At 39.7% G+C, this 11101-nt stretch overlaps 1 pseudogene; it reads left to right on the plus strand.

The window, feature by feature from the left end:
* Window positions 1-7911: 7911 nt before the first annotated feature.
* On the plus strand, window positions 7912-9373 carry LOC140501723 (aldo-keto reductase family 1 member B1 pseudogene; annotated as a pseudogene).
* Window positions 9374-11101: the final 1728 nt, after the last annotated feature.

The following is an 11101-nucleotide window of genomic DNA, read 5'->3' on the forward strand; positions in this document are numbered from 1 at the left end:
TATGTTGCAAGCTCAAATGACCAGAAGGATGATGGTATCCTCAATAATAATGGAAAAGTTAGGAAAAGCAGAGTGTTTGAAGGTAAAAATGAGTTCAGTTTTGGGCATGTTGAGATTAGGCTATGTATGAGACAGTCAGTTCAAGATGGCCAATAGGCAACTGGAGATGCATGGTCAGAGGTCATAAAAGAGACTATGGATAAACAAATAAAGCTAAGAATCATTTGTATAGAGATAGTAGCTGAATACATGAGAGTAGATGAGACTACCAAGTAAAATAGAGGTTGAAGAAAAGGACAGAGTCTTAGGGGACACTCAGATTGACAGGTATGACCTGGATGAAGATCTACTAAAGGAGACTGAAAAGGGGTGGTCTGATAGATAGGAGGAGAACCAGGAATGTCACAAAAGCCTAGAGAGAAGATTGTATCAAAAAGAGGTTGCTCAACAGTGTCAAAGGCTACACAAAATTGATCTAAAAGATAACAATAAAAAGTCATTTGATTTGGCCATTAAGGAATCGATAGTAACTTTGGAAAGAGTAATTTCTGTCAAATGAAGAAGTGGGAAGTCAGAGATCAGTGAATTAAAAAAAGAATGAGAAGAAAAGAAGTGGGGACATCAACTTAGATAGTCTTCTCAAGAAATTTAGCCATGAAAGGAAAAAGAGATGTAGAATGAGAGCTAGTAGGGATGAATAGATCAAGTGTGGAATTGGGGGGGATGAGGAAAATATGGGTCTGTTTGTAGGCAGTAAGGAAACAGCCAGTAGAGAGAAAGAGATTGAAGAAAAGAGAGAAAGGGTAGTAGAGGAGACAATCTGCTGGAAAAGATGGGATGGAATCACTTGTGACATATAAGGATTTGCCTTGGCCAGGAGAAGGACCTCTCCTCATGTGAGACACCGGGGAAAGTGGGGAAAGTAATGGAAAGCATCCTAGTGACATGAGAAGAGAAGGAGAGAAGAGGGAGCTCTCAGCAAAAGACTTTGATCTTTTCAATGAAATATGATGCAAGGCTCTCAGCTGAGAGGATGAGGGAGGGGAGCTATGGGAAGTTTAAGGATGACAAGGTTTGGAAATGCCACTTTGATGGGTATCATAATGAGTCAGTTGGAGGGTGTAAAAGGATTGCCTTGCTGCAGTGAGGGTCCAGTGGTGATTATATAACATAAATTTGTAGTGGACCCAATAAGCATGGTTTTCTGATTTTCTCCATCTTCATTCAGCAACAAGTCCAAAAGAAAGCGGCATATAGTAGGAATAATACAAGGCTGAGGCTTGGTAGGACAAGACCAGCAATAGGGTAGAGTTGGACTAGTTCACCAAAGAATTAGGATGGGGAAGAAAGGAGAATGTAGGTAGTGCAAAGAGAGTGGCCTGACAAAGAACTAAGGAGGCAAGGGATTGGGGGACTGGAGGTCTTGGTGAAGTTGAAGGAAAGGTTTGGGCATTGCAAGGAAGAGGCAGAAGTGGAATGACAACAGATTGTGATCAGATAAGGAAATTTCAGAATTTGTGAAAATGAAAGTGGTGAATGCAAGACAATAGCTAATGTTTATATAGCACATAGGTACCAAACTCTTTACAGTTGTTGTCTCATTTGATCATCCAAACAACCCTGGAAAGTAGATAGTATTATTACTGTCAACCTCATTTTACTTATTAGAAAAGTGATTCAAATAGAGATTAAGTCACGCAGGGTCATACAGCTAAGAAGTGTCTGAGACAGGATTTGAACTCTAGTCTTCCTGACTTCAGGCCAAGAGCACCACCAAGTGCCACCCAATTTCCTTTATGATTATCAGTATTATTATGAAGGTACCTACAATAGAGGACCTTCAGGAGGGTAGTCACTAAAGGTAGGAGAGAGAAGGGGCCATAGTTAATGAGTTTGGTTGGGTCAAGTGAGAGTTTTCTGAGGAGGGAAGTGATAATTATGGTCAAGCGAGGGTACAACCATCTATGAATATAACTGAGGTGAGTTGGAAAAGTAGGTCACAGGAAATGAGTCAGTGGAGAAACAAGGAGGTTAGAATGCTTGAGGGAATATCAGTATTTTTGCTTAGACTGTAAGCCAGGCTCATTGATAAAAGAAAGAACATGTCTTGGAGATCAGTAAATAACAACCATAAAAAATCTTTTTAAAATCATTTTAATCTTATTAAAAGTAGCTGATTGGGAGCAATTTTCCTAATTAACAATAGAAAGTTGGAGAAACTTCATAAACTGACAAGAATACTGGATTCTGCCAGACCACCCAACATCCAATTTGGTTTGATCTTATATGTATTTTATATACCTGTATTTATGTTGTCTCCCTCAATGGAACTTAAGCTCCTTGAGGACAAGGACAATTTCATTTTTGTCTTTGTGTCCCCATGGCCACATGGTCACATAATAGATGCTTAAAACACTCTTTGATTGATTAATTGAACTAGCTCTATGTCAGCTATAAATTTGCTGCATGACCTTGAGCACATAACTTTATTCCATTGAGCTTTAGCTTCTTTAGCTATAAATTAAGGGACTAAATGATCTCTGAGTTCTATTCTGGCTCTAAGAATTTTATGATTCTGTGACTCAACTAGATTTTGCCTGTTAGGGTCTTCTTGGCCTTTGAACCAAACTCCTGTCCCAAGCTTCTTTTGTTGGACCAGTTTTTGGATGAAGTTCAATCAAAATCCTCCCTCTAGCCTTCTTGTCTGACTTCTACCAAAGGCATTTTCCTCAGTCCACAGTGCTCCCCTTTTTTTTTTATTGTTAGCACAGTTTATTTTTGGTACGCTTACTGGCAAAACATACATAAAATACTATTGTATTTTGACACACTGAATCACTGTGTCTTTACATGTGTGGCTGAACATACTCACATATAAACAAAAAGTAGTTCTTTTATAGAATTTCACACAGATATACTGGCATCCAAAAAATAAAAAGACCACTCCCCCCAAAAATTTGAGGGTTTTACAAAAATATTAAACGAGAAATATATTGTGAAAAGAAATTGTCTACTCAGATACAATAAAGACAAAATTTTCCAACTTTCCGAACAGTCCATAAAAATCAATGAATTATTGTGTAAGAAGGTTTGTCAGAACATGCCCAGATGACCCAACACAAAGGCACCCTGCATTTTCCTACCAAGTGAGTGTCATCTCCTTTGATTTACTGCATATCCAGAATAGACTGCGTCTTTAAAACTGATCAAAAGGAGCAAGTCTCTCTCTTTTCCTTCAAACTCTTTCCAAAGTGTAAAGCATGAGCTGAACTGCTTCCCCTGCTCTCCTTCTTACCCCTTGCCTCTAAGGTTTCACGTGGCCCACGATTTCAGTTTCTGTTCTATCATTTGTCCTCAGATTCAGCTCTTATCATTTATCCCCCCACTGGACCTACTGAACCCATGAGTTTGAGCCATGGTGATCGTGGAATCAGGCTTGCAGAAAGAATAATGCCTACAACCAGCCTGGCAGGAAAGTCCAAAGAAGCCAGGGTACCTGGAACTCAAGCCCAAGGGAAGTTTTGAACTTGAAACTGGGATTGTGATCTATAGGAATTGAACTAAGTTATGAATCTAATCCCTTTCCCCTCCCCAGAGTATGAGGTGGCATGAAAGATGGGAAGATTATGCCTCCCATGTGTTATATAGTAAGTGTGTGTATTTATGATTACATCTTTCTTTGTATAAGGTAATCCAATTGTTAGTAGTTAGAAAGAACTGGAATGTACGGGACCTAGCCCCTACAACTGAGGGAACATCATTGGTAGAATCTAGAGACAGTGGCAGAGAGCCTAAACACCTCAAAACCCTCTTATGTGTACCGCAGAATACTGGGAGAGGTATGAAATGTAACATACCTAGCCTTTAGGCAATAGGGGCCAGAGAAGTCATGTTACATGTGATTTGAAAATGTTTGGCTCAACAGCAACTTTTTGGAGCAGATTTTGCCTCTAGTGAATACCTCAGAGATAGGCACTGACTAGTATGAGTTAGATAAGCTTGTGGAGACGTCATTAGTACTAGCCTATCTGACTCACTCCATGTTTGCACTGTGTTTAGAATTCTGCCTCCTGGTTCCATTATAGCAAATTTCCAGAAACTCAGTTCTAAACACTGAACTGACTTTGTTTTGCCCATGGATTTCCCATGAAAGAGATACTAGGGACTCCCAGAAAGTTAATCGTATCATAATTGTCATAAAAGTAATCCAACTAAGCTGAGGAAACAAATGGGCTGTCTTGAGTAACTTGGTGATTTGAGGAAGTCAAATGGATTGAGATTACATTTCTTTGTTCACATTGGGAGCAGCACTTGCATTCTTAGTTCCTGTGGGTTGCTTTGAAATCTCAGACTGAATCATTGCCATCCAGTTCTGACTTTAAGCAAACTCTGGTTCCCAGGACCAGTGATTTACTATGACTCTTTCGCCTTTTAGAAGCTATGTGAGACAGGCGGGCCAAAATAAATCTGACTTGATTCTCAGGCTAATATTTATGTAGCACTTTAAGGTTTGCAAAATGCTTTATAAATATTAACCCACTGTGTGTATCCTCACAATAACCCTGGGAAGTTGATGCCAGTAGTATATCCATTTTACAGAAGAGGAAATTGAAGTGGATACAGGTTAAGTGACTTTTCCAGGAATGAGCAGCAAGCGTCTGTGGCTGGATTCAAATTCAAGTCTTCCTGACTCCAAGTCCAGCATTCTACTATACCATCTATCTGACCAGCAAACAGCTATTCCCACAACACTAAATGGACTCATTCTTCAACTAATCATCATCATTCTTATCAATTCATTCTAACTGACAACATCATAGAGGCATAGACAAAGAACAACCAAATATACAAAAGATAAACTCTACCTTAAAAAAGTTCACATAAAGGTATTATGAATTAATAAGCATTTATGAAGCACCTACTGCATTCTAGGCAATGTGCTAAGCACTGAAGATATAAAGAAAGGCAAAAGACAGTCCCTGCTCTCAAGGAACTCACAGTCTCATAGAGGGGATAACATAAAAATAACAATGTACAAACAAGGTATTTGCTGGATAAACTGGAGATAACCAACATAGGGAAGGCGCTGCATTAAAGGAGATCAGAAAGGGTTTCTTGCAGAAGGTGGAATGCTCCTGGAAGTACTAACTAGAAAATTCAACTCACTAGCTTCCATCCCTGCATATCATTATGGTTTGGATTTTATTCTTCATTCATTTCAGTCATGTTCTACTTTTCATGATCCCATTTGAGGTTTTCTTGGCAGAGATATTGGAATGGTTTGCCATTTCCTTCTCCAGCTCATTTTACAGATGAGGAAACTGAGGCAAACAGCTTTAGGTGACTTGTCCAGGGTCACACAGCTACTGTCAGAGGCCAGATTTGAACTTTGATCTTCCCAACTCCAGGTCCCACGCTCCATCCACTGCACCATAAAATGTAGAGCTGGAAGATGCTAGATTCCATTCTAACCTCTACCACCATCTTCCTGAGAAACAAATGGAATTCCAGACACATAAAGTGATTTGACCATGACCACAAACTAGGAGTAGCAGAATGAAATGAGATCATGTATGTAAAAGTACTTTGCAAAGCTTGAAATGCCATGTGTCAGGTAGGAATAGTAAACAAGAGGCAGATCTCAGATCTGAACCCTCCCCCTGCTCTGGTCTTCCTTCTGACTCTTTATGCCATGTTCTTTCTAATATGCCATATTTCATAAGTATTACCATAAGAAAGGACTAGCATGTAACTCTACAGAGAGTCCTTCACTCCTGTTTCTCACGATGGTGTTACTAGGATTTCCTAGCCTTCTATACACTCTTCTGAATGTAAGGGTCTGCCTGATGCTGATTTAAGGTGAGTGCCTATAGTGTAGGATTCTTAGAGCAATGTTAACTGGTTAGATCAGGTAGGTACCTTCCCTCCAAAGAGACAAGAGAAGACATGTAAACAGAAAGGGCAGTCCCTGGCCCAAAGGAAGTCTAAAACCCTTGGGTTTCTCTTTAATTCACCTATTTTGTGATTAACATATTTGAAGGTACCCAGACCTGCTTACCCTAAACTCATGCATTTGAAAAGGCTCCAATGCTTTTTGGACAATTTGTGACCAGAATTAAGACCATTCTAAGCAACCAAACTGTCAACATCCCAGAAAATGGTGACATCTCTCTGAAGGGTCAATTACCGTGAAGGGATCCTATGAAGGATTTCAACCATATCAATGTTGAGCTCAGTCTCCTTGGAAAGGAAAAATTTATGGGAAATAGAAAAGAATTTATGATAGTCTGGACAAACTGTAATCATATCAAAATATGAACAAAGGTATTACCCTGGGTTTTGGGTACAAGATGAGGTCTGCATGGGTTCACTTCCCCATCAACACTATACCTGAAAAATGAGCTAATTCTTGAAGGAAATTATATTAAATTTGTGTCAGACTCAGCTACCATGATCCAACACACCACCACAGCAAAACAAATGAGAGCAAGAAATTTGGGAATGGCATCCATATTTCTGAGAAAGGCACAGTACAACAAGCTGAGGAATCAGTTGGAAAAGATGCCAAATATGGTGTCCTGAAGATTCAACACTTACTCAGATGTCAAAATAAAATGCTTCTGGTCATTTGGAGAGAAAAGAAAAAGAAAAGTTTTCAGCTTTCACTGTATACCCCAGTAGAAAACCCCACAGACACTAACTACCTTGGGTCACTCAGAGTCAGTCTATAAAGTTCTGGGCAGCTTTCCTATGAGTTGCTTCCTGTCTTGGATTAAGGACCAACATAAGGACATTTGTGGCAGTGAAGTGTGTCCAAGCATGTGCATCCTCCATATCCTCGGTCCTCAGGAAGTCTTGCATAGTATCAAAGAGAAGGGCATAATGCTGGTGGATTCTAGACTAAGTGGTGGGAAAAAAAGAGTTGGCTAGGCTTCTAAGGTTCTTTAAACAGAGGTTTTAGGAGGATGATTATACTCCCCTCTAGTCCTCCAATGAGAAAATGTATGTATGTATGTATATGTGAATATAATATACATATGCACTTATAGTGTATATATATATCAGATTTAAAATAAGTAACTCACTAGCTATTATCATTACTAACTAAGGTTTTGCCACTGATGTGGAGTCAATGTATTTACGGATAATAGAGAAGAAACAGATAAGCTCTTGCAAACTAAAGCAAATACAGTTACAGAAATTTGACATCCTCTATCCACAAACTGCCTAACAGAAAAAAGGAAATATGAACAAAAAGTGAAGAAGAGTCAGCTTGGAGATAAACTCATCACCAGGAAACTCCTCATCACTTGTTCTAGCTTTGGTACTCACACTCATCCATACCCTCAGTTGCTTTACCCCCTCTAACTGGAAGTTTGGAGGGTGGAGCACATAATAATACCATGAAAGTGATAACTTAGTAGTAATCTTCCTTGTTTTATAGATACTTGTGGTTCCAGTAAGTTAAATGTCCTGTCCTAGGTCATATGGGAATGCTAAAATTGGAACTGAAACCTTCAGTCTGAGGTCAACAGTCTAACAATGTTTGACCTTGGACAAAATTGTGAAGGTGATACAATGTCTTCATTTTCCTTCTCACCTAACATATCTGTGTTACCCACCCCAGGTTCAATGTGCCACCCTCTCATTACTCACTGACCTTTTTGCATTACCCCATTGAAGCAGGGCCATCTCCAGTTGTCCTGATCTATATCTGGCCCCTGGACTCAGATGGCTCAGGAGGAGAAAGTGACACTAGTAACCTTGCACAGCCCTCCCTCACTTAAATCCAATTCACTTGCAAGTCATGACATCACCTTCCTGATGTCATGTCCTCTTTGAGAATGAAGGACAAGGTGGGGTCAGGTTGTGAGGGCCAGCGCTTATGTGTGTGGTAGTGACCATCTCCTGAGAGGCCAGGGCATCATGGCTACATTCCTCTTGCTGAGGAATCAGGCGAAGTTGCCCATTCTGGGCCTGGGCATTTGGAAGTCCCCTCCAGGCAAAGTGGCTGATGTAGTGAAGGCTGCAATTGATGTTGGATACCACGACGTTGACTGTGCCCATGTCTACCAGAATGAGAATTAAGTAGGTGAGGCCATCCAAGAGAAAATCAAGGTGAATGTTGTGAAACGAGAAGACCTCTTCATTGTCAGCAAGCTTTCGTGCACATACCATGAGAAAAGCTTGGTCAAGACAGCCTTCCAAAAAACTCTGAGTGACTTGAAGCTGAATTACTTGGATATCTACCTTAATCATTGGCCTACAGGATTTAAGGCTGGAAAGGATTTGTTTCCATTGGATGATAAGGGCAATGTAATTCCCAGTAATACAAGCTTTTTGGATACATGGATGGCCATGGGAGAGTTGGTGGATGCAGGACTAGTAAAAGCCATTGGAATCTCCAGCTTTAACCATGACCAGATTGAGAAGCTCTTGACCAAACCGGGGCTGATGTAGGAGCCGGCAGTTAACCAGATCGAGTGTCACCCTTATCTCACCCAGGAGAAGCTGATAGAATATTGCCTGTCCAAGGGCATTATGGTGACTACCTACAGTCCTCTTGGTTCTCCAGATCGGCCATGGGCCAAGCCAGAGGATCCTTCTCTCTTGAATGACCCCAGGATCCAAGCCATTGCTGCAAAGCACAAAAAAGCTACAGCGCAGGTTCTGATCAGATTCCATATCCAGAGAAAAGTGGTTGTGATCCCTAAGTCGATCACCCTGTCTTGAATTGCCGAGAACTTTCAGGTGTTTGATTTTGAGTTGACTGACGAGGAAATGTCTACTATACTCAGCTTCAACCACAACTGGAGAGCCTGTGCCTTGGCCATTACTGCTTCTCACAAAGATTATCCCCTCCACGCTCCATTTTGAAGTTCTGGCTAGTGCTGCCCAGTGTCCAGATGACAGTCACATGATGCCTCCAACTCTACCTGACCTATGCTTCCAAGATCTGAGTCAACCACTGAATATTGCTGTCAGATCTCAGCTTAATTTAGTAACTCCTAGTTTTCTGGACTTTACTTCCTGCCCAGCTGGAAGGAGTACAGAATGACGACCCCCTCTCCATGTGGGCCCTGCAAACAAGAATTATTCCACCAGCAAATGGTGTTCTTTTAGTAACAAGTAGATTTCATCTGCTTGAAATTATAAACCCTACCTTCTTGCTTTAAATAAAAAAAAAAACCTTAAAAAAAATTAAAAAAAGAAAAAAAGAAAGAAAATGAAGGACAAACAGCAACAACCTCATCTAAACTTATCCTCACCAGAAGTGCCTTACATGCCAGGGTTATCCTCCACATCTCCCCTCCTCCAATTAGTCCTATATATAACTTGTTTGTGCAAGTTGTTCATAGTTGTATATCATTGTTGACATATTGTCTTCTCCATTAGAATGTGAGTTCTTTGAGAACAGGGACTGGACTTTGTATATAGTAAGTGTTTAGTAAGTACTCATTGACTGAAAGACCAGTCTCTGGAAAAATTTCAAGCAACTTCCTAAGACTTATTTATTCAGTTATAGAAGGGTCTTTCATGGATAGAAAGACCTCTTCACACTGAAAAAAATCTTAGATCCTTCCATATTCACTTTTAAACTTTAAAAAGACTTTAACCACAATAAATCTATAAGATAAGTAATGCAAACTTTAACATTCCAACTGAAATGGAAGAAGCACTAGCTTTGGAGTCAGAAGACCTGGGTTCACTTCCTGGCTCTGGTATTTACTACCTGTGTGAGTTCTTTACATCAGTGGTGTCAAACTTTGATAGAAATAAGAGGCACTTATTCCATACATAAGGATCTAGCAAGTCAACTATTATTTTGTTTTTGTCACAATCAAAATTTAACAAAAAGGTTTTAAAAAGGCAAGTTTCTCTGAGCAAGATATCATTTATTAACAGTCATGCTATCTGATAATAAAGGATCAATGGTTTGCATCCATTTTCTCCAAGCATGTACAGTCATGCAAAACATATTCCCATATTAGTTATGTTGCGAAAGAAGACACAGACCAAAAGAAAAAGAAAAAATTAAGAAAGTTTTTAAAAAGTGATCTGCATTCAGATACTATCAGTTTCTCAGGAGATGGATAGTATTTTTCATCATAAGCCCTTCAGTTTTGGCATTGTATTGCTGAGAACAGCTGAGTCATTCACAGTTGATATCAACAATATTACTGTTACTGTGTATACTGTTCTCCATGTTCTGCTCACTTCACTTTGCATCAGTTAATGTAAGTCTTTCCAGGTTTTTCGGAGAGCATTCTCCTTGTTTTCTTCATTGAGCTTTTGTACCTCCTTTTCCATTTGGTCAATTCTACATTTTAATGAGTTCTTTTCTTTGATAAATTTTTGTATATCCTTTTTCTCATTTGGCCAATTCTGTTTTTTAAGGTGTTCTTCTCTTCATTAGATTTTTGCACCCCTTTTACCATTTGGCCTATTCTGGTTTTTAGGGTGTTATTTTCTTCCATATTTTTTGTGCCTCTTTTACCAAACTGATATTTTTTTTCATGATTTTCCTGTATCACTATCATTTCTTTTCCCATTTTTTCTCTACCTCTTATTTGATTTTTTAAATATTTTTTGAGCTCTCCCAGGAATTTTTTTGGACCTAAGACCTTTGTTGTCAACTTCTGACTTTGTGTTTTGATCTTCTCTGTGACTATGGCAAACTTCTCTAGTCAGGATCTTTTTTTGTCCTTTGCTCTTTTGTCAGCCTATTTCTTTACTTTTACCTCTACATGGAAGCTGGGCTATGCTCCTAGGATGGAGGGGGCACTATCCCAAACTTCAGAGGTTTTATGTAGCTGTTCTCAGAGTTAGTTTTATGAGTTTGTAAGCTTTTAGTTCTTCCAAGGTGGTATGATTTAAAGAGAAGTGTGTTTACTACTCTCCTGGCCTGTGTTCTGGTCTGTGAGTGACCACAAGCACTCTTTTCTGCCCTGGAACTGTGACCACTCCCTTGTGGCCACAAGCTCTGGTGTACTAGTGCTTCTCTTTGCCTTGAGACTGTGACCCAGATCCCAGTATGGCTAATGCAACCAGATTCTGCATCCAGTGCCAGCAAAGGAATCTCCTGATTAGTTATCTGATG

This window comes from Notamacropus eugenii, chromosome 4, assembly GCF_028372415.1.
Source record: "Notamacropus eugenii isolate mMacEug1 chromosome 4, mMacEug1.pri_v2, whole genome shotgun sequence".
Taxonomy (NCBI): domain Eukaryota; kingdom Metazoa; phylum Chordata; class Mammalia; order Diprotodontia; family Macropodidae; genus Notamacropus; species Notamacropus eugenii.